Genomic DNA, 23,678 nt, shown 5'->3' with positions numbered 1-23,678 from the left:
CACTCTATTCAATATCAATCTATTTTTTCAGGGGCAATGAGGAGACTGAGGGAATTAGGAGTGGTCAGCGTTATTAACTACTTCTGATAACTTCACATCCAACAGCTTGAGGATTTAATGTTCCAAGAAACGGATAAAGAGTTTGGGGTAGATGTTACACATTGAAGAGAAATTAAAATACAGTATTGAGGAAGTCTTTGAAAACATCATGCAAAATTATAATTGGCTATTAAATTTAGCTGTGTGGGTAAGCACCACAACATAAAAATGAATCTTTTTTTCCCCTTTATTTTGTAATAAATCGTTTGGGAATAAAAACAGATGAAACCATAGTAACACACACATACAACTTTATTTTTTTCAAATAAATTCTCTTACTTCCAGCAAAAAGTGACAAAATGTGTACATAAATAAATAAGAGTAATTCTTAAATGCTTTGTATATATGCTTAACAATAAATCTCTAATGGTGATACATCCATTTTATTCTTCATTCATTCAAGATGTGAGGCTCAGTGTTCACAATTACTTTCAGAATGTAGTTTTTACTTGCATCGTTGGGACAACATGAGGAATCTGATAACTAAACAATATTCCTCTTTTTAACTACCATAAGCATTGCACTCTCAACAAACATTATGTAAAACTGCAGAGAGGACAGTTGCGCAGTAAAAAAGATGAGCAAATCAACATAGCCAAGACCTGGAAAGATTTGTAGCCTAATGAGAAAGGCAGGCATGCATGATAATAATAGGTTAAAATGAAAAAACTGCCCGGGACCACAAGCATATTATTTACTCAAATCAATCGAAAACCATATTATCCTATGCACATTTCCTGTGAAGAAAGGCATTTGCTCTTTAGGACTATGGACCACATCTCAATGTTACCAATGCTCACACTTTATTAAGGGCAGCTAGCACATTTGTGCTCTGGAAATCATTACCCATATCATTCAAGCATGTACCAGCAATGATAAAGTAGTTTCCCTATACAGTGAAGCAACAAAAGTTACCAACACTGAAACAACACTTCACAATAAAAAAAGGTCAACCAAAGTATTGGGTACTTGGATACTAGATTGCCTAACAATGATGTCTTACTGTATCTCATCAAATGAATGCACAATAACTGACTAAGAAACGCTTTTTAAGGAATTCAGCAGTTATAATAGCAGATGTTCAAGCTTCGATTTGCTTCAATTAAGTAGACTTAAAAGCACAAAAAATTACCTTTTTTGTGAAGAAAACAACATGATGCAGGTTGTACTTGTTCCTAAATCAGAATGCCACTTTCAGTGTGGAATTGACCCTTCATGCACCATTTCCAATGACCCAGTAAATGGAGTCAGCAGCGCTTGGGTTTAGCATCTCAAACAAACTTATAACATCGGGCTTGATTTTGATGTCAGGCAGTTGGGTCACCGACAGGCCGTTGGTGGCAGTCCACCAGCCGACATCCCTTTGGTCCGACCGCCATATTACGATGCTGGCGGTCAGACCCACAGCTGACGGAGGAAAGACCACTGCCTCCACCAGGATCAGAGATCCCAACGGGGCAGCGGTCAGAGAATTGACCCTGCATGGCGACGATGCAGAGGCAGGTACAGTCGTTGGGTTAATAATATCCCTTTCCGACATCCTTTTCATGGTGGAAACACCGCCATAAAAAGGATGTCGGAAAGGAGTATTCCTCCCGTCATGGGCCACTGAAAAATGGCCCTGGGGGGGCACAGGTACAGTCAGCCCGGCGGTCGTATCGTAATACGGCGGTCGGATCGCCCACGTGCTTGTTGCAATAGCGGTTGGCAGTCCGACCACCTAGCATCATAATGATGCCCCTAGTCTCCAAAGATCTGATTAACACAGCAAAAAGAACAAATCTGGCTTCCGATTATAAGCGTTCTTAAATATTACATACTCCTTAACTTGCTAGTTTTGGATGTAGTCATTGATTTCACAATATTACACATGGCAAATCACCATTCTTAGACCTAGCTATGAAGCCATAATTTACATTAGACCATGAAAAGAATGATTTGAAATGCTAACTGAAATGAGTATCAGCTATTATTAATAATTGCATCAATATAATATCATTTATATTGGCTCCATTTTGAATATCTCGGACACAACTGTTCCAAAGCAGTCAAAAGTACAGACAAAGCTGAAATAAATGCCTCACTTTCATTTCGAAAGTAAAATACGATCATCAAATTAGAGCCTCTTACTGCACCAAATACACTGCCCAAGTTCTATAGATATCCCCAACTGACAGCTAGCAAATCTATTGCTAGTTGTCACTGAAATAATTTCTTTAAAAAAAAATCTGCGTTATTTCTTATTATAATCTTGTCATGAGGCACTGAGTGTTAACTGCTCTTAATGATAGGGCTGATTCACCAAGTGCCAGTTGGAAAAGTTTGTTGTTTTCTGCTATGTGGTTATGCCTACACTTTGAGTAGGAATTGAACTATTCTTGGGTAGACAAAGAGTTACTGATTACCTCAAGCACTTCAATGCATACTGTTTAAGTATTTATGCCAAGTGCAAGCAAAATGTGCCTTCAAGCTTAACTTTTCTATTCTGGTGCACAATATTTGTCCCTGTGGAGAATCGCATTCGCCTACATCTCACATTAAACAGGGAGTTTTCCTTCCCTTTCCTGCCATGGAAAACACATATGCTGCTTTTCACAGTAATACACTACGTTAATTTACAGGGCAGTAACTCCACAGACTTATGAATATCCAGAAATGTACGAGTTTGTAGTTGTTCACTGGTCTTTGCGGGCTGCCCCAGTCAAAAACATCCAGAATCCCAGCTCTTACGCCCAAAGCTTGCCAATGTTGACACATTTTAAGTACACCTTACAAAGGTTAATTTCCATCATTCAGGATTCTGTGAAAGTGTTTGATTTCACCTTTGCAAGGTGGGCAGTTACTGCAAGCAAGTTGAATGCAGTTGCACACAATACTTAGTGAATTATGTTGTCAGATAAACAAACTCTATAGTGAACTATTATGCTAAAAATAAAATAGATCAACTGGTAGAATTTTTTACATTTATGAAAACGTCTACTTTAAGCAGGTGATTTAAAATACGCAACATTATCTGGGAAATATTGTCAAGTAAAATCCCAAAATTAAAGCTTTATGTAAAGAGCTCTCTGATGCAACGGAAACGCATAACGACAAAGTCCATGAGACAAACCAAAATCTTTCTGAAATGCTCATTACATCAAGCAAAGGCACACAAAAAAATAATTTTCTTAAAATGTGCAAGTTTCAGCTAAGATTCTTTGGTTATAAAAAGTAACCTTGGAAGGATGCACTTAAAAAACTATAATTTATGCAATTCTGATTTAATTCAAGTTAGGCTACAAAAAAACATATATAATAAAAATGCATAATTTTTTGCTGTCCAGAAGAGTAATGTATGTTGGTTTGAAATTCCAGGAACTCCGATATTAAGAGGAGCTGGATAGAAGTATACAGATTTGTCGGTTGGACAAATTCTTAAAAATTCTATCTAGACTGCGATGACACTCCTATCCCAAGAGCTCAGTTTCAAAACTAGAAGTCGACCAGTGAACCCAACAAATGCCATCCGCTCTGCTCAGGAAAGGCTGCCAGCGGTAGAATGGTGCTCATCTACAATTTATCTGTTTTCACTAATAAACTGAAGTTCTCACTGAGATTGTGAAACTGAAGTTCTCACTGACATTGTGTTTTCTGTGAAGCGTAGGTGTCAGACAGGAGTCAGGCTACAACATTTTAAGATAGGTGATAAACTGCTTCGGATTAAGCATGATATATTTTTACGATTTCACTCAAAAATGAAGTCTATTGAGTTTGGGCAAAACCTTTGAGTGGTATATTTTTCACAATTCGAGGGAAAACATTAGGCCATTATCCTAAGCATGCAAGGTAGATGTGTTGAAAAGCAAAACGCTGGCCTTGGTGAGCAGTGCTGTTTTGCACTTCTAGTAACATAAGGTTTCAAGACATAACTGTAAACAAAATGCTTTCCAGGTGGGACCAAGGCAAAAGCAGCAGGACCACATGTGGAGAAAGCACGGCTGTGTTTGTGCAGTTTGAGTATTCAGGCTGCATGCCCACTTTAGTTAGGCTGTTTGTCACACTCTAGCAGATTTATGAAGTTTGCCTCCTGCACGGTACGATCAAGTACATTTATCAGTTTCATAACTACATTCTAATGTTCTATATGTATAAACACACAGTACTTAGAGCCAACAATAACATTCTTGTCTTGTAGCCAAAAGATGAGCGTTTACTAAATCAATATGATTTTGTGCTGCACAGTACAAAAAGCAGATGCACGCATGACTGTGCTGTGCAGAATATAGATTCGCTGTGATATGATTTTAAGTACAGTTCTAAATGTCTAAATGAAATATAAAAGATTTTTAAGAGTAGTTGGCACAGATTGCGTTTGTGCCTGCTGGCATATGTCCAAATATTGTAGGCGCTTTTAGAAGAATAAATGACCCTACACAGAATGAGGATGCCCTCAGTTTTAAAGGCAACAGCTCATGGCCCCAGAACACCAAGCAGTTGGTGCCTGGTTAAGGCGATAAAATAACAATCATTTTGTAAGAAAGCCCGCATTTTCCCAGGTGACAAGTGTCGAATATCTCCTGAGCTTTTATAGAGGTGGTGCTCGGAAACCTAAGCGCCTAAGCTTTATGGGTTTTTCCGGAAGGGATGGAGCATCTCTTATATCTCATTCTCTCAGTGTAGAAGCAAATGCCGTTGGCTCCCTCAAGTTTACTTTAGGATAATCCTCTGAAGCAAGGTTCTCATGACTAAAAGGTAATCTCTTTCAATAAGCAGAACATTCTCAAGTTCTGCCCTTCCACAACGACTTCATCCAGAGCCCACGTTTACTCTGCCTTCTTGTCGTGTTCGCCCTCAACGAATCTCTGCAAAGAATACGAAAAGAGAAAACAATTAGAGTAGCTTCAGACCAAGGCCAAATATTACAGTGCTTTCTGAACTGCCCAAAAAGCCAGTAATAAAGATACAAGTTACATTTTTAGAAAGAACCTACTTCCATGGAAGAGACAAATAGTTTTGTAGTGTTTTTCTATTCAAAGCATTAAAAAATGAACAAAAAAATGAGGACAGATTTATTCCCACAACCATGATCTGGCAAGGGACTATTAATATCCTTGTTAGTTTGGTGGTATTGCATTCTTATATAAAAACAGTTTTCGCCTTTGCAGTTCCAATAACCCTAAGTCCAGAGGCTTCTTCAAATTACCAACTTCTATTACAAACTAGGTGTAGAAGTGCAGAGACCGTACAAAGTTGGACATGTTATGCTATTCCTTTTTGTATAGAATGCACGTAGGAAGCTGGCACCCCCTTTCCTACAATGCATGCACCATTCACATTGCATCTTTGCACCGTGTCCCAGTAGAAGGGCTCCAGAAGCAGGTGTGAATCAGGAATGTGTGTATGATGCTGGGGAAAGTCCCATGGTCTTGTTTTGATGTTCACAGCTGCAGTTGTGTGTTCATAGCACAGTGCAGTGGTTCCTAATCTTTTGTCTGCTGCAGGCCCCAATGAATCACCCCTGGAAGCTAAGGATCCCAGCCTAAGCAATTTCAATGATTTGGAACTCAAAACAACGAACACAATATAGTCTCAAGTGTAAATCAAACAAATAGACATTTCCAAATATGCCATTTAAGTCAAACAGAAAATACAAAAATCAAAATTTTTAATCGGAAGGTGAATCTTTTCAGATTTTGGTGTTATTGCTACAATGTGAAGCGATACGCTAGACTCTAGCATATCACTTCTATTTTGCTCCCTATGCATGAACTCTTTTTGTTATTATATACCAGTGATCAATTGAGATCACCAAACGACCCCCCCTAAATTCTGTTTGCTCCCACAAATCAAGTAAGGATACCAAGGTACTTTTTATTCACCAATTGCAAATTCTTTCACATTTACCGATTATTTGAACATATTCAGTTTTACATTTTGTATATATTTCGTCTATCTTCCTTATTTATCTACTATTATTATTACATTTTTTAAAACAGTTGTCCACAGAGAGGGGATTTTGGTAATCTGAAGCAGTATATGTACAAACCATTTCTGAACTGTTGGAGGGGACTTCAATGTAGTCTTTGAAAAAGAGTTCGACAGACCTTCCAAAAATAAGTATGTCTCCAATCAAAGTGTATTGCAAGCTCATATACATAATCAAAGATATAGGTGTGTGTGATAGCCAGCGGAGAAAAAAGTGAGAGTAACAAAAGGATACATGTTCTATAGTTAGCAGTACAGATATCATTCCAGACTAGACTACATTCTACTCGATTGTTCCCTGATTAAAAAAAAGAGCCAGAAATACGTGACACTTGACCCCACACATCTTTCTGATCATAGTGAAGTTACTCTCGGGTCAGGAAGTTAATGCACAACATAGATGGAAATTAAATCAAGCAGTACTGCGTGATACAAATATCACCCAGGAGTTAACAAAGAAGACCCATGTGTTTTTCTATTTATAACTTGGGTAGTGTCTTGTATAATTGTGTGGGAAGCATGCAAAGCATTAGAGGAATTATCAGTAAAATAGTATACAATCATGGTGCTAGGGCTTGAGAGAAGAATAAGAAGTTGGAGAAACAAATATCAGCAAAAGAACAGGAAATACAACAACAGAGTGCTGCTGTGCCAAGTAAAAAGCCAGAACTGCAATTAGAATTCCAAAAGTTAAAGAGTGAGTTCAAAATAAGCTTGGAAATAAAGTGCAAGACCGATGGAGAGCCAGCAAACTGTGACACTTTCCATAAGGGGAGAATGCGGAGAACTGCTAGCATGGAAATCTAGATTTGAAGAGACCAAGATCTTTATAAGTACCTTAATAAAGCATGACTTGGGAGAGACATCAGTGCCTCGATGATATAGAAAAGGAGAGGCTTAAAAGCTTTAGTAGACTATACATGGAAGAAAAATCTCAATATTTAAATAAGATTAAAGATTTGGTTGCCTAACAGGGAACCCACCCAAAAAGCAGAATTAGATAAGGACATTATGGCGGAAGAAATAGTATGTCAAATTTCTATATGTGTATGGGGTGTAAAGTTTTGAAAGCCTCTTTAAATGTTTAGTTCCTTTTTGAGAAATTGGTAGGGATACATTAGGACACCCAGCTAGTGCCGATCTGTGACTCACCGAGGATACCAGTCTTTCTAGATGACAAACGTAGCCTCCATTAAAGACGACAGGGATTACCTGCTGGGGACATTTGAGAGATGGCCAGCTTTCTCCAATGAGTAGCTTGTGAGCTACTGTTAGTGCTCCAGCAACCTGTAAGTAGCTTTCCTCTGTCCAGCCAAGCCTCCTAAATTAGAAGCTTTTGATCGGTTGAATTGATATTAGTATACCAAAATTGAGAGTGCATATTTGAGACAATCTTTTTTAATTTTAGAACTCATAAGCTGATATTTGGAGAAAAATAGCTGAATTGCCATAATATATAAGTTCTGATATTTGAGTGAAATTATGCGGCACTGGGGAGACTTTTTACCATACCTTGGTATCAGAGGTATTGCTGCTGTGACTTTTATGCATTACCCATGTAGAGGCATTCCAAATTGGCAAATACCTTTTACGGTTGGCAACCACGCCTGATGCTCTCAGATGATCGCTGGTAGTAATATTGCATATTGTGGCCACTAATGCAAACTTGACTGATGTCGCCACAATTACAACACTGGTAATAGTAGCTCTCAGTGAGTCTCATCAAACATAAGTAGCTATAATTACAGAAATGGTTGGAGACCTTGGTATCTGGGAAATAATGCTAGAATTAACATCAGGAGCTCTATTTAGGTTCAAGTACATCCAGTCGCATACATGGTGGTCCTCCCAAAAATGGATGGAAGAAGATAATTGGGACTTTGAAGAGAAAATCTGGGATGGATTAACAATCAAGAAGGAAGCCTATGTCTGGTATTGGGAGTTAGAGAATGAGAAGATGGATGAAAAGATGAAGGAGCTGTGGACTGTCTGGTATGGAGGCTTTCCAATGCTGGCGCTTGAAGAATCATGGCAAATATCTCTTACACCACAGTCAAAACTGCTGCCTTAAAGAAAAATCACCTTTTTATCCTACTTTGCATGTACTGGACACTGTTTTTGAGCCACCCCTGTAAAAGGAGTGGCAAAAGGAACCCCTATTAGAGGGTAATTGTAGGGCTCCCATGGATTTTGCAGGTTCTGTGACTTTTTTCATTTATTCTAGGGAAGTATAGACAGCTGGCCCGAAAAGATGTTCCTTATCAAATGGTTGATTATGTATGGTGGACTCTTGCTTGAATCCAGAGATTCTAAGCCAAGCATGTCTGCGCAATAGTATGCTAGTGTTGATGGCACGAGATGCTGTGTCTGCCACTTCTAGTGCGCATTTGATGGAAGTATTAGTAATAAGCTTACCCTCCTGAATGAGGTCACTCGCTTTGGCTTTATACAGATCAGGGAACGGTTGCAAGAGTTCTTCCAACTCATCGTAGTGAGCCCTGTCGTAGCATGCTAAAAGAGCCTGAGCATTGGCAAAACGCCAATGGTTAGCCGATTGCGAAGCCACTCTTTTGCCTGAGGCATCAATGAGTTTAGACTCCTTATCAGGAGGAGGGGCGTTGCCTGTGGTTTGAGAGTTAGCAATCTTGGGAGCGATAGATACCACAAGAGATTCTAAGGGCAACTGACCTTTAATATAAACAGGGTCTGTAAGAGCGGGCTTGTATTTATCTACTCTAGGTTGCACCTGTCTTTTAGCGCCGGGAAACCCTTACGGGTAGCTGTCGCGCTCAGTAAATTCAATAAATAAATAAAATAGGTGCGAGTATTCTAGATCTAACAGGGTCTTTGAATACCTCATCAGTGTGTTTTAACATGCCTTTGAGCATTGGTAGAGTATAAGTTGACCTTTGTGAGTGCTTTAGTGTCAACATGGAAATCTTCTAGCAGGTCTGTATGAAGCTCCACCCCGTGATACTGTGCAGCCCTGTTTATAATTTGAACATAGCCAATGTTGTCATCAGGTGGGGAGGGTCTGGAGGGATAGAGGTCGGGGTCATTGTCATGGTCCAGTTCCTTATCATAATTCTCCCAGGGATCAGTGTCTTGTGATATGTCCTGATTTAGTAGTATACCCTGCTCTTCATCCCCATTCCCATCATCTTCATCTTCATCCTGTGGGTCAGGTGATAGTGGGGGAGGTGGAGAATTTGATGGTGTAATGAGTAAATTGGGGTTGGGAGGAGGAGAGGGAGGTATGTAAGGGGAAAAGGGTTAGTACCCATTTCATTTTTCTTCTGAGGTATTTGTGACTCCTCTGAAAGATCAAGCTTCTGTTTTTTTTTAGAAAGAGTGGCCAGGAGGTGTCCAGTTTTAGGATCAATACTTAGTCTCTTTTACTTTGGATTCAAAGGTGGATCTTCGGTCTTGGAGTATCTTTGTCTTTAGGAGTGGACTTCGGCGACGAAGATTTGGGCTGAGGGTCTTTGGGTGTGGAATGTTTTGAGTCAGAGTGCTTTTTAGGCGGTTCGGGCTCAGAAGCTTTTGGAGCTGTAGGTTTTGGCTCTGAACTTTTCGGCGCGGAGAATCTTTGCTCCGAGCCTTGAGGTGTGGATGATTTTGGTTCTGAAGCTTTCGGTTTCAAGGATTTTAGCTCCAAAGCTTTAGGTTTGGAAGATTTTGGGTTTGAATCTTTAGACTTGGAGGATTTCGGCTCCGAGGCCTCCGGTGTGGAAGGTGTCTTCAGTGCCGGCGGTGTGGAGACTGGCAAGTGCTTCATCTTATGTTTCGGTGCCGAGGGTGTTCGTTCGGCACCGGAGTGGGCTGGCTCGAGCCCGAGCCAGAAGGCTTGTGTTTCATAGCCGGGATGGAGGGCGGGGCATCTGAAACTTTTTCTCGATAACGACCTGAGCCCGAGGTCGAAGGTGAGAACGGAGCCTTAGTTTTAGATTGAGTGGGCACATGGGAATCTGTACTCACTGTACGTTGACACGGAGTGATGTTCTCTTCTTCCATGTCGGAGTCGGCTTCAGACATGGAGACCAGTTCTTCATCATCGGCTTCGGAAGCTGGACGATCTGAATCTGCTCCGAAGATGTCGGGTATGGAGCTGCTACCGCGTTGCATCTCGTGGCATCGAGCCCGACGATCACGAATGGTCTTTTTTGATCGGAACGATCGACATGCTTCACAGTCCTTTTCGTTGTGTTCCGGGGATAAGCAGAGGTTGCAAACGTCGTGCAAATCGGTGCAAGGAAATTTAGCACAAATGGAGTTTGAATAGAGTCCGTTCCATCAACTGCTGGTGTGGTCAGCACGGGTAGGCCCGACGGCCCGCCTCGAAGTTCCCGATCAAAGGCTTTTTCAGTTGAACCATACACGTCGAATGGGAAACCGCGATCAAAGACAATACCGTAGAGGGTAGAAGATTGCGCGTCGTAGGTTTTAGAGAACGATACCTAACCGGAGTGCAGATATACACATCTGAACCCGATGGTGGAAAAAACAACCTGGGGATGGAGTCGTCGCACAAGCGCACTATCACCGGAAGGAGGAGGCACCTACCTTGTCACTGCAAAGACTTCTTCGAAGAAAAGCAAAGTGCAAACATCCGGACCCAACACTAGATAGCGATCTATGCTAAAGTATATGATCTACAGCTCATATGCCTCGAACAGAATGTGCCTTGCAAAGGGAGCAATGCTCTCCCTTTTCTCCTCCATCAACAGCTAAGGGGAAGTCTGTTAAAAGAGAACTATCAGTGTTGAGAAATGAGGATCATCAAAAGCAGTACAACTTTGGTTTCTTCATGGCTCTTCTTTGAGGGCGGGCTGCTCTTTCCTAGGGCCTAAAACCTATCCCAGCATAGAATTTGTAATCAACTTGCACATGATGCCTTGGAGAGGCAAAGCCAGCAGCTCATGGATTAAGATGTGGTTTCCGGAGCGCCCTACCAGCTGCCTAATCGACAAACATCTGTAAGCCCCAATAAACAAAATAGGGGCACAAACTGGTGGAGAAGTGCTTTGACACTCCCCTGGGAATGCTGTCTTGCAGGGGATTACAAGTGACAGCTGTGCTGCAACAGCGACACAGGAGCCAAGAGTGCTGGCGTACGACTAGGTCCAAAATGGCATCTGCCATGGTTGCAGAGAGGTGCAGGTGAACGACTACTGAGCTAGGAGAAATACGGAAAGTTCAGAGTCATGAGGAAGCCCCAATGCCCAGCAATCTCCTGGGGGAGGGCACGGGATACACTGCAGAGTAAGCAGAGACAGACCCTAACAGGGAATTGCGAGTATTCCACTTGGGGACTTCCCACTCTGGTAAATGAATCAAATTAAGCACTGTAGTGCAGACGGAATAATAACATATTGGTGTGAATAGACTTGTTGGATCCCATCTAAGGCAGAAAGGATGGATGATCAAGCTAGTGCAGCCTCTCAGAGAGCTTCCCCATCGTTTGGACACAGTCAAGACTGAAGTACACCAGCTGGCCCTAACAGCAGACACTTGCCCGCGTGGAGTATTTATCACTCCCAAATGCCCCAATTTATTGATTTACAATATGGGCAAAGCAAATAATGTTAAAAAAAACCCTCAGGGCAGTTGAAATGTTCTCCTCCTCCCATGGGAACAATCCAGCTAACCGCATGCTGCTTAGAAGAGGGGAGACAAAAACCAAAAACATTCACAGACAGACAAGATGAACAAGACCTTAGAGGCTATCATAATCACAAGTGAGGCTTTGAAAACAAAAACAGACACACAGTCATTGCCATGGGCCTGCCAGGGATGACCACATTAAATTGACCAACAGAAGTAATCACATTAAAGACTAAATGTCCCAATTGCACCCGAACACATACTTAGGCAAGGTCACAATGATAGACTTCATAGAACGAGTACAGAGCAAACAACTCTGAAGGTAGATCCACGTGCAACAATCGCTGCAACAGAAACCCGAGAGAAGCCATACAAAGTTAAGTGAAACTAAAGGCACCACCTCCAACACTCTACTGGAGAGGAGACATACAAAGGGATTGCTATGGGTCGCTGGAATAGAACAGTGGCGGGGTTAGAAAACTCTAGAATCTAATCTAGACACACTGTTAGAATCACTCAAAGCTGTTGAACAGGAAGCAATCAGGGATCCGACATGACAACTGCGCCTGTAGTCCAAGTGGGTGAAATTTGTCACACTTCTTCAAAAACTATGGTGCCTCAACAACAGGAACTATTTTCAGTGACCTTACTCTGAGGGCGACCAAGCAGAATGTCCGCTCACAACTCTTTCTAAACTAAAATAGAGGGGCTTGCAGATAGCAGAACTAGAAAATGGCCACAGGGATTCTTTACTTACCCAGAATGAGATAAATAAGGCATTTCTGGAATACATTACAGACTTGTACAAGGGAGCAGACCTAGTGTCACAGATGGAGGAGGACTTCTATCTAGAAAAATGACTGACAAGAGTTCCATAGGACCATTTGGAGGCACTGATACCTCCAATAAAGGAAGTGGAAGTGAAGGCCCTGGGGAAGACCACGTGCTCCGATGGCCTACTGTAGGAAGCTGGCTTTTTATGTAGTATACAGGCAACTCTTATTGGTTAACAGGGCTTCAATTAATAATCCCAAATGCTTTCTTTTGTGGTAGAGTGGGCGAACAGTTTAGGCTGCCTATAAGAGGGTAATGTTGATGCATTTGTTAAACAAACATACACAGAGTCCATAAATGAGGCACACACTCGAGAAGAAACTTGAAACAAATTTAGAATAATAAATGTTTTTCTATTCACTTTAACACCAAGAACTTTGTTAATGGGCAAGTACTTTTCGTAATAGCAATTTTAGCAGGCAAGTAAAATGTTCACTTAAATGAGCGGTAATGCTTTACTACGGAGAAAAAGACACATACGGCATTCGGTTTTTAACAAACGAATCTTATGGGTCCCCTTTAGGACTTAAGGAGCTACGGAACCAAGGTCCAAAGTACCACCAGCAGTTCAGGTTTACATGCCTTGGAATGTCTGGGAGCAGATGTGCTGGATGGGTTGGTAGCCTTGCACACTACACCATAGGCAAAGAGGGGGGCTACCTAGAAACAGGCTGTAGAGGGGGGACTTGGCGACAAGTACGGGAGCTCCCAACAGGGGACTCTGTTCATGGGGGTATTGGGAGCAGGGGAGCCCGGTCTGTTGTCGTGGACCCGGGCCAAGGAGCTCGGGTGCAAAGGGTTTTGGTCGGCTAGTGCCCGTACGTCAAAGGCACCTACGGATCTCGGTTAGACTTGCGAAGGGGGACAAATTAGAACAGCTGGGCCGCTCTCTTTGCTTGCCTCTGCGATACAGAGATCCCTCGTCGGCAGCTCAGTCGCTGCGCCTCTTGGAGTCTCGATTAGATTCAAACAAGCTTTAGTTGCTGCAAGGGGTCCAGTAACCCGGGTATTGGTGCAGGGTGGCTCAAGCTGGTCCTGGAGTCTTCTCACTTGGTAGGGAGACGGATCTGACATCTAGGAAAACGGTGGCCTCTTTCTGGGTGGCTGCTGCATCAGTGGACCCAGTGAACAGCAGAATGGTGAACTGGACACTGTGGCAGGTACCTGCAGGCAAGTGGCTCCTCCACTTCAAGGGAGATGCTGACGGCATGGTGGTGTGCTGGAGGTCCTCCGAGGCTTATGGAGGCTGCACAGCAGCAGAACAAGTCGGGGCGTTCCAATTATTGACAATGGAGCAGGAAGGAAAGGCAGGGTCTGGCGCCAAAGTCCACCAACAGTCTGCAGTTCTTTGGTTCGTCTTTGTCCACTTCTTTCTTGAGTCAGTCTAATCTAAGTTCCTGGTGTCAGGGAGCCATATAAATACTCACTCTTGGTGTGTTAAGGAGAGTGAAGCGTTGTAGCTACTTACCCTTGGGGTCACTACACCACCTATATGACCACTTCATATGGACATAATCCTGTCCCAGAATTCTAACTTTCACCAAAATCAAAATAGTGAAACCCCTCTTTTGTGGGGCACATCAGGCAGCCCATCTTAGGAGTGTGACTGGCCTGGTAGTGCACCACACTTCCTACCATAGCTAATTTCCAGCCTGTCCCGGTGCCATATGGGCCTCAGGGCAGGGGTTGCATCTCCCAGATCTAGGGGTAGCAAGGATCGCATATCAAAGGTGGCAGGAGCTTTGAAGTCCCTGGCCTTGGTATGCAGATTCACTAGCCGCCCTGCTGAGGGTGTGAACACCTTCCTCCGGAGCAGGCATTGTTTCTGGCCTCAGCGTGTGGGCTCTCACAAGCAGGGGGGTCAAAAACATGTCTGTGGTGACAGACTGGACAATACCAGTCAGCCAGCACACTTGTAATGATCAGTGCCCGGTACATACACTTGAGATGGCTTCCCTGTTCACTTGTACAAACTAGAAATTGAATTAGACAGCACATTGGCATATCTGTTCATGTAGATATGTCCTCTTGTGTAATATAATGTAGCCTGCCTTAGGGCTATAAGGCCTTCAGTAGGGGTGACTTGCATGCACTGCCAGTAGGCATGGACCACAGGGCATGTGCCATGTCGCGTTTTAACATTTGTCAGCACCATTTCATGCAGCCTGCAATGGCAGTCTGCATAAGTTTTGTGGTGGGTCTCTTAGGGTGGCACAATATATACTGCAGCCCTTAGGGACCCTTTTTAGTGCCCATGCCCTAGGAACCATTTACAAGGGACTTAGAGGTGTGAACGGTCTTGCCAATTGGGGAAATGTGAGCAGCTACCTTGTTTTAGGGAAGGAACAATCGCACTGGGTACATGGTTATCAGGAAGCCAGTGACTTCATTCAAAATTGCATCAAGTACCAAGCAAAGAGTGGGGGTGACCATGTCAAAAAAGGGGAACTTTCCCACACCTACCTATTGATTGTTTACTGACATACTGGCCCTGTGCTTACTACAATTGCACACAGCAAACCTGGAAAGGGGACAACTCCATTACAAAATTAGAGAGGCCTGAATTGTTACTCTTGCTAAGCCCCATAGAAAGATCTTCTTATAGACCACTATTTCAAGAGCCTTAGTAAACTCTTTGGGAAGAGAATGCTTCCTACACTGTCATTGCTGGTCCACCCCAATCACAATGGGTTCATTCGAAACTCAAACAGCAATGAATGCCAGCCACCGCCTGTTCAATGCTGCATGACCTTGAGTACCTAGTGTTAATAATGAATGACCTGAAAAAGTCCTTCGACATGCTCAGCTGGCAGTACCTGTTGGAGGTGCTTAGATGGATGACATAATGCCCTGTTGGATATCTCTACTGTACACCATTCCCTCAGCTAATGTCTGCATAGGTAACAGAATCCCTTCCTCGTCCGATGTGAGCAGCAGCACACATCAAAGGTGTCCCCTCTCCCCCATGCTGTTTGACTTAGCGATGGAACTTCTCTGTGGAATAATGAGGGCAGAGGCGAAGTCTAACATGCTTTTGTTAGTGGGTCATCAGCATCAATTTGTAAGGAAAGCAGGTTGTTTCTTTCAGGGCAGTGGGCAGGGAATATATAATAAAGGAAACAATGCATCTTGCTTGCAGTGCATGTACACTTTACTGTCCATGCACTGCAACGCAAATACTTCATAAGAAAACAAACACAGCTGTTGCCCCACAAAATACCTGTAAAGTGGAAGATCAACAATATTGTTTTGAAAACGGCACCTTTCATCACCTTATTACTTTCTGAAGTCATTTTCTAGCAATTACATGAGCTCTGGCTGACAACGAAAACTGTCTCCTGCTGCGTCTAAGTAGGGTAGGAGCATATATATATATATATATGGGACAATAAAAACGTCTGCCCTTTGAATCTTGGCTTAGACAGTCTGGTCTACCCGTTTAAGTGTTAAATGCATTAAAGACAACTTAGTAGTCAAGTCAAGTCAAAATATATGTTTATTATGACCTTAGTCTTTAAACAATACAGTGAGTAAAACGCCGCGTGGAGTATGCGTCATAAAATCATACACTTATTATTTTTAAAAACTTGTCCATTAAAATATCATACACACCATTATCAAAAGTACAAATAATATATGCAAATGTTAAAACCTATACACATTCTTATCATTCCAAGAGTCCCTTCCGCTAGAATCAAAATACAGTAATGCGAGTTATTCTTTGGCCCTCAGCGCACCCAGGGCCTCCTTTAGGAATTTTCCGAGGGCTATCACAGTATCCAAGTAGGGGATTTCAGATAGGAGGCTGGCCGCCTGAAACCTTGTTTTTACCTCATATTTTAAAAATACTGGGCGCAGCCACCTTTTCCTATATTCTAAGAGTACCGCACAGTCTAACAGGAAATGCATCAGATCACCCTTGGTTCCCAAGTTACACCTACAGTGACCTTCCTCATCTAGCATTCTTATATTGAGGTCTCTGTTTGTTACCCATGGGTTGATCCCAATTCGAAGCCTCAGTATCTCTTGCCTGAGGCCCCGATTGGGTAATCTATCGAGGTATGGGAACCAGTTTTCCTGGGGCCACGCATTTATCATATGTGCCACCGATTTTTTCTTAGTTAGGTAACCTATATCAGTTGATTTCGAGACCTCTTTCCCCCTTTGCTTCAGATCGCATTTAGAGATAAGGATTTGATATGAACTCAGATCCAAATCGATCTCAAGTGCGTTGCAGATTCCCTTCAATTTTTCCCTGCTGGACTTTGCCCATTTTAACTCGCTTTTCTGAATTTCTTTGCGACACCAATAAGCTACTTTTGTACTTTCGGGGTCGTCTAATCTCTTCCAGAATCTGATCACAGCCATCTGGGTTAATGTCGCCCAGGACTTTGTACCTAATTCAGTTCTAATGGCTTGTATCATTGCAGATTGAGGAAGGGATAGGAGCCTTTTTATGCAGTTTCCCTCTATCATGTCCCAAGATCCCTTACCGCTCAAATAAAGGATCTCTGCGCCGTATAAAACTTGCGGGGGGATCATTGCGTCAAAGGCTCTAAGTAATGGTCGGTGTGACTTCTCGCCATAGTCCCCATTGAACCTTTTTAGGCCACATATGGAGGAGAGTGCCTTTGCTTTTAGCGTTTCCAGGTGAGTAGACCAGTTTAAAGACCTGTCAAACCAGATACCCAAATATCGGTACTCATCTACTGACTCTAGTTTGAGGTCCCCTATGAACCAACTGAATCTGCTTGGCTTTTTCCCAAAGCATAGGGTTTTAGTTTTGTCCAGATTGATGGTTAAGAATTTGTTGGCACAATAGGTATTGAAAGCATTTAGCTTCCTTTGAAGTCCTCTCTCGGTCTGGTCTACTATCACCAGGTCATCTGCGTACAATAGGCAGGGTATCTTGTTTCCGTCCATTTTGGGGCTGGCACTACCCTCCACCTCAAGGTGTGCCGGTAGATCTGACAAAAAAATCGAAAATAGCTGGGGGGCCAGCACGCAGCCCTGTCTTAGCCCGTTGGCGATGGGTATTTTGGGAGTTAGGGAGCCCCCAGTGTCTTTAATTACTTGCCCCCAATTTTCCCTATGGAGTTCTGTTATTATAGTGAGAAGGTCTTTTGGGATATTTAGCCTCTTTAATGTATCCCATAGGCTAACTCGATCCACAGAGTCAAAGGCTGCTTTGAAGTCGACGAAACAACAGCATAGCTTGCCATTTTGTTCCGTCGACTTCCTCGCCATCGCCCATAGGGCAAACCCGTGGTCTATTGTCGAGTGGCCCGGTCTAAAACCGCCCTGTTCTATGGGGATTATTTGGCGCGCCTCAACCCATGTATTCAGTTGTTTTAGGACAATCTTAGCGAATACTTTTTCTCCAATATCTAGGAGATTAATCAGCCGATAATTTTTTGGCGCATCTTTGCTCCCCTTCTTATGGATCGGCCTGATTATGGCCCCCTTCCAGGTTGGGGGTATTACTCCTTCTTTTAGCACTACCTGGAACATCTTTGCGAGGAATCTAGCCCACCATTTGACCTCGGTCTTCAAAATTATAGCAGGTAAGTTGTCTGGGCCTGCTGCCCGGGTTAACTTAAGATCTTTTATTGTGAGCTCGACTTGTTCTTCGTTAAAGTTAACTAGAAGATCTTCTGAGATTCCTTGCCAAGTTTTGGCCACCATCTCCTCTCTAGGCCCCCTCGCCCCGTACAATTCTCTTATATAGGAATCCCATGCTGCCTCACTCACCACACAGCTTAATTCGCCCTCTGATGATCCAGCTGCTGCCTTTACTAGCTGCCAGAATTGCCTTAGATTTTTATTCTCTATGGCATTTAAAAGTTCTAGCCAGCATTTATCTTTGTGTGACCTTTTTGCTACCAGTACCATTTGCTTGAATTCTTTTTTCAGCTTAGTTAGGTAGTCATGTCTCTCTTGTGTAAACTTCTTTTTTTGTTTCCTTTGTTCTGCTCTTATCTTCCTTTTTTTATTTTGGCATGCCACAGAGAACCCTTTACCACGGTTTGATTGTTTTGCCTTTATCGGCTTATCCCCTTTTAATTTTATCTCAAGGCATTGAACTAGTTCTTCTAGTTTTACCATAAACCATTCCAGTTTTTTATTCTCATAGTTTTCGGGGGCCATTTTTATTTGCGTGGCCTTCAGTTTTTCTACAAATTCCTCTGTTAAACGTGTCGTCACTCGTTTAGGATACTCCACCTCCTGGTTAGACACGGTTTCTCGCTGTAGTTTCCTGCCCCCCGCTATTACTATATGTAGGGGTTTGTGGTCGCTCCCCTCTTTCTGGTCTACCTTGAAGTGCCTAATCTGGTGGAAGTTCCAGGCCTGTAAAAAAATATAGTCAATTGGGCACTTCTGTTGCCCTGGGATAAATGTTTTTTCCGCCGGTGTATCAGTCTCTGTTCTTCCGTTTACACAATGGAAGCCCCTGCCTCCTAACATATTTATTAAGTCACGGTCTTGTCTCGCTATTTCCCCAGCTGGGAACCTTGCCGGGTTTATACCGTATGCCTCTAACTGTTCCCTGTTCCAAATGTCAGCCTTTTTTGGGTTCAGTTTATGGTTGAAATCTCCCAGAATCATTACTGTGTCTACGGGATAATTTTCTAGAATACAGTCTACATCCTTTTTAAAAAATCTCATTTCTCTTTCATACTCCTCCCCATTTTCCCACTGCATGTATACATTTAATAAAATCAACATTTTATAATTTTGATCCACCGTCAAGAGTTCGATCCTACTTGCTTGGACCCATTTGCATTTTGTCTTCAACAGTTTTATTTCCCTCATTACTTTTGTTGATACCAATGTCAACAGGCCCCCAGACGGCCTCCCGCGATTTTTCTTTATGGCAGGTTGATTAATCTGGGCATACCCGACCAAAGTTGGGGTATCGTCGCATAACCAGGTCTCTTGTAAGCAGGCAATGTCTACCTTAATTATGGTTTCCTTTATATATTCCCATTTTTGTTTATTGCCCAGCCCGTTTACATTCCAAGCTAAGAGACCTAGTTCTTGCGAACCCCCTTCATCCTATTCGACGTCACTCAAACCACCTTCCTCCTCTGTATCCATTGTAATTCTTTCAATGCTTTCCCCCTCAGGGGTGTTATATAACGACCAGTTACCCCATGAAGAGACATTGCCTGAGTTTTCGATTACAATATTCAGCGCGCTTCGGTCGCCTTTTGATTCTTTGTAGAGGGTCACTTGTCTCTTCTGGAGCCCCGCATGCTGTTTTAAAAAGTTATTTTCTTTCGCAGTTTTTGTCTCAGACTCGGGGATAATCCTTATTCCCTGTTGCATTATTTCATTTGAGGCTTTCAGGATTGCCCTTTTTACCAGGTCAGAATATAGGGTGATTTTTGTTATTTCCTTTCCCTGCTTGTTTTCTTCGAAACCAACCTGCTGGAGGTCTTTAGTACCAATCCCTCTCAGGCTGCCGCATTTTGCAAATGCGGATAGGATCTGTGCTCTGTTTGGGGGATTTGTGATTCTTGTCAACTTCCTTTTCCTCCCAGCTGTTATCAGGTCCAGGAATAACCATTTATTTTCTACACTCTCACATAGATTCTTATTCATTTCGTTCCCTTGGTTGATGCTTGTTCTTCCTCCTCTCCGACCTTTGCTTCTCCTATTAGGTTCATCATGTATCTGTGGTCTTATCGTCCTTTGATTAGTAGACCGCTCCTCCCTTGGCCTTGCTCTTTGTCTTGACATGCGGGTGGGGGGAGGGATCTCTGTTGCCTCCCGATGCGTCTTCTTTTTCCTTGACACTCTCGGGGTTTTAAGGGGCATGGGAAGTTTTGCCTTTGCCTAGACAGGTCTATGTGTTATCAATGTTGGGGCTGATGCTTTTAATCCTGACTTCTTCCTCCCCTTCATTGTTTCTTTCTCTTTCCTTAATCCTGCTATTTTCTTTTGCCTGGTTCTTCCTGTCCTGTTCCTGGGCCCGATTGTGATATACCCTCTACGACTTTTTATCAGCATGGGTCTTCTTGAAATATACACGTTGTCCATAGTGTTTGCTGAATCCTTTGATATTTGTTCTACGGAGTTCCTTTGTGTTTCCAAAGATATCACACTTTCTTCTTCCAGTACTATCCTGTCACTTTCCTTAGTTGGTTGGGCTGTTTCTGTTGGCATCACCCTACTTGGTAATTGGCTCTTTATTTCTCTGAGTTCATCTTCAATTTTCTTTAAATGATGTTTCTGATCTTTTAACACTCCGTTATTTGAGAGGGTTACTTCCAGGATTCCTTGGAGTGCTTTCTGCATTAACAAGATTAACTCCATCAGTGAGGATGTGGGAGTTTCGGAGATCTCCGAATCCTGTGTCGTATTTCTTGCAGGGATTGCTGGATAGTTTACCTTTAGGCTATCTCGCTGAGTTGGAGATTTTTGCAATGGAGGGTGATGATGGAATTGATCTGGTGCACCCCCCCAGATAGCACTCTGATTCTGTTCTACATTACCCCTGAAATCCTCAATCCCTAGTGACAGTAGTGAGAACATCTTTGGTGAAGATGATAGACGTGGCGCCGAGATTTGGTGGTTTTGGCTCTGCAATGTCTGATTCAAGAGATTGCTGTTCGTCCCTATCTCCTCGTTATCGGGGTTGGCTTCTTCCTGGCATTCACCTTTATTAGCCCGTCTCTTCTTTTCATCGGATAGGCTTACGTTTCCGCCACTATCTGCGCCAATTTCCACGATGTCTTCATCTAAAGCCAATGAGATTGCTGGGTTTAATGATTTGTAGTGTTTGCCTACAAACTCTTTTACAGACTTTGATGCTACCGTGTTCTCCTTCAATTTACTAGATATTTGGTTGCATCCTTTTTTTGCCTTCACGGGATTCTTCGTTACTCTCTTAACTTTCCTTTTCTTACGTCTCCCTTTACTATTTTCCAAAGATGTGGCGTGGCTTTCCTGGCTTTCATCCGGAGATTTTGAGCCCTCCAGTGATTTACTTTTTCCTATTTCGTCCGGTAATTTTTGGCCTCTTTTAGGAGCCATTTCTAGTCACAAAACTGTTGCTATACTGCAGGTGGAAACTTAAATATTACTTATATTAAAAAGAAGTGCTCACTTACCTCTGTTCTGCCTTTAATGCCTTTCTGCCTGCTGCCTGTTGCCTTGCCCCTCTTGTATCTCTATCAGTTATGTTTTCACCCACTTCCCTGTGGGGTTTTAGGCTTTATGCTCCTTATGCTGCCTGTGGTGTCTGTTGCGCTGTCCTGATATACGCTTCCGACTTCAGAGATTTGCTTTAGACAGACTTGTCGGCTCTGCAAGCCTGCATGCATTCGCCTCTGGATACCGGTGGCTATTTGTACTTTGGGGCGGTAGCGTTCTCAGTCACAGCTGGTTTTTACCACAGCCGTTTTTTCCCAAGTCCCGCAAGCCTTCCACTCGCCCTGCTCCCGCTTCCACTCCCGCACCCCCCGACTCTCGCTGCGGTTCTCCGTATGCTCCGCAGCTCCGAGGCGGGGGGGGGAGGGCTAGGCGGTTAGCTCTACTTGCTCCTGCCTCTTGATACCGCAGGGCGAGGGCTTGTTCCTCCTAGGACGCCGCTGATGTCCGCGGCTGGGGCGGAGGCTGGGGCGAGGGGTTTTGCGGTTAGCGCGTTTACCGCAAGAGACCTTCAGCCGTAAATACCTCCGTAGGACCCGGCGCCGAGTCCCCGCGCTGCTCCGCACGTCTCCTCTCGATCTCTCGGTGATCTCTGTGCTAGGTCTGAGGGGGCGTGGTTAGGCACGGCACGGCTAGGCTCAGGCTCAGCTAGGCGAACAGAGGAACAGCCCGAACAACTTAGTAAATTATCCTACAATATTACATTACAGTAGCACTAAAACTGCTAACAGTAAGAAAATATTAAAAACAAATGTAACAATACATTATTTGAGATATAACCGTTCATTCTTATCAAGTACAACAAAAAGAACATTCTTACCTGCAACTGTTCGTGTTCATGTATAAGCCGGTCATATTCTCTTGTAAGCCCCTCAAACTGCTTCTTTAACGCAGTTGTTTCGGTTTCTGAATTATGAAGAGCTACAAAGGAAATAATTGGCGAATTATTAATCGGATCGATAATGAATCTGAAAAGATTAACATTTAGAAATGAGACTATAAATGTTTATTCTATACACAATGAGAAAAAGATTGTATTTTATCGAAAGAGGTTTTCTGAAACTCAATTTTTTGATCAACCCTAAAGTTCAGGCTCATACATGTGAATTATGTTTGCATACGTAAACCAGAACTTAAGAGCATCTATTTTGTTCAAAATTACCATTGCTTGTCAAATGTACGCTCTCACCTTAAGCATTGAACATCATCCTCATAACAGGAAATTAAATGACACTCATATACAAAGGCACACAAACAATCAAAAAATATTGAAAAGAAGGTCACACTCTTAATAATGTGCTTTAACGTTGAAATTTTACAATAGATTCTTAAAGAAATTGACAAACAGATCAAGGTGGAACAAACAGAGTATTATGGTGATGGACATCCAAGGATAAAGCTTTGCAGATTCTGAAGCACTGTCAACTCCAATCAAGTCATTGCAAAGAAGGAAAGCAGGAGAAGGGTCAGGAACAGAGGACACCAATAAGACCTCAGTTCTTGCACTGGTGAAGTTCAGTCCAAAAACTTCTCTTAAATGTTTTTGCGAGCTACATCTGATCACAGGAGTTGGACATCTCAAACAGAGCCCAAAAAAAATCCGCCTCTTTACGTAGGAGGATTGTGAGAGTAAAACAAAAACAATGACCATGTATTTTAGATCATAAGAATAATACTTGAAAATTATATTAGTTATTAGGGTTATATGAAATAAGTCTGCCTTAAACCTTTTGAAATGGTAACACACAGGGCTGTTGCTGTTTGTATAAGCAGCTGAACAGACTTCACCAACTCAGCACACAAAGAATTGTCTCTGTCTTATATCGGTGTTGCACTGTTTAGCAGTAAACTACACCAGCCAACATGGTGGGGGGCGTGCCACTGTAACCACCACCCTCTGGCCCCGGAGTCTTTCCCCCTCAAGAAAAAAACAGTTTTCCCTTTGAGAATGGGATTAGATCGGAGCACAGGAGATAAACTATAGCAGGGGTGGCCACTGTAAGTCCAGGAGAGACAGT

The 23,678-nt window shown here is 42.8% G+C and overlaps 1 long non-coding RNA gene across 1 annotated transcript; it reads right to left on the bottom strand.

Annotated features, from left to right (window-relative positions):
* Positions 1-333: 333 nt before the first annotated feature.
* Positions 334-22,583, bottom strand: LOC144806675 (uncharacterized). The gene is made up of 2 exons (XR_013605873.1): positions 22,481-22,583; positions 334-4,943 (listed from the first exon to the last, which is right to left on the bottom strand). It is a non-coding gene; the product is annotated as an uncharacterized LOC144806675 (long non-coding RNA).
* Positions 22,584-23,678: the final 1,095 nt, after the last annotated feature.

The sequence above is a fragment of the Lissotriton helveticus genome, unplaced genomic scaffold (assembly GCF_964261635.1).
Source record: "Lissotriton helveticus unplaced genomic scaffold, aLisHel1.1 SCAFFOLD_923, whole genome shotgun sequence".
NCBI classification, from domain to species: Eukaryota; Metazoa; Chordata; class Amphibia; order Caudata; family Salamandridae; genus Lissotriton; species Lissotriton helveticus.
This window is presented reverse-complemented; position numbering and strand designations above follow the sequence as displayed.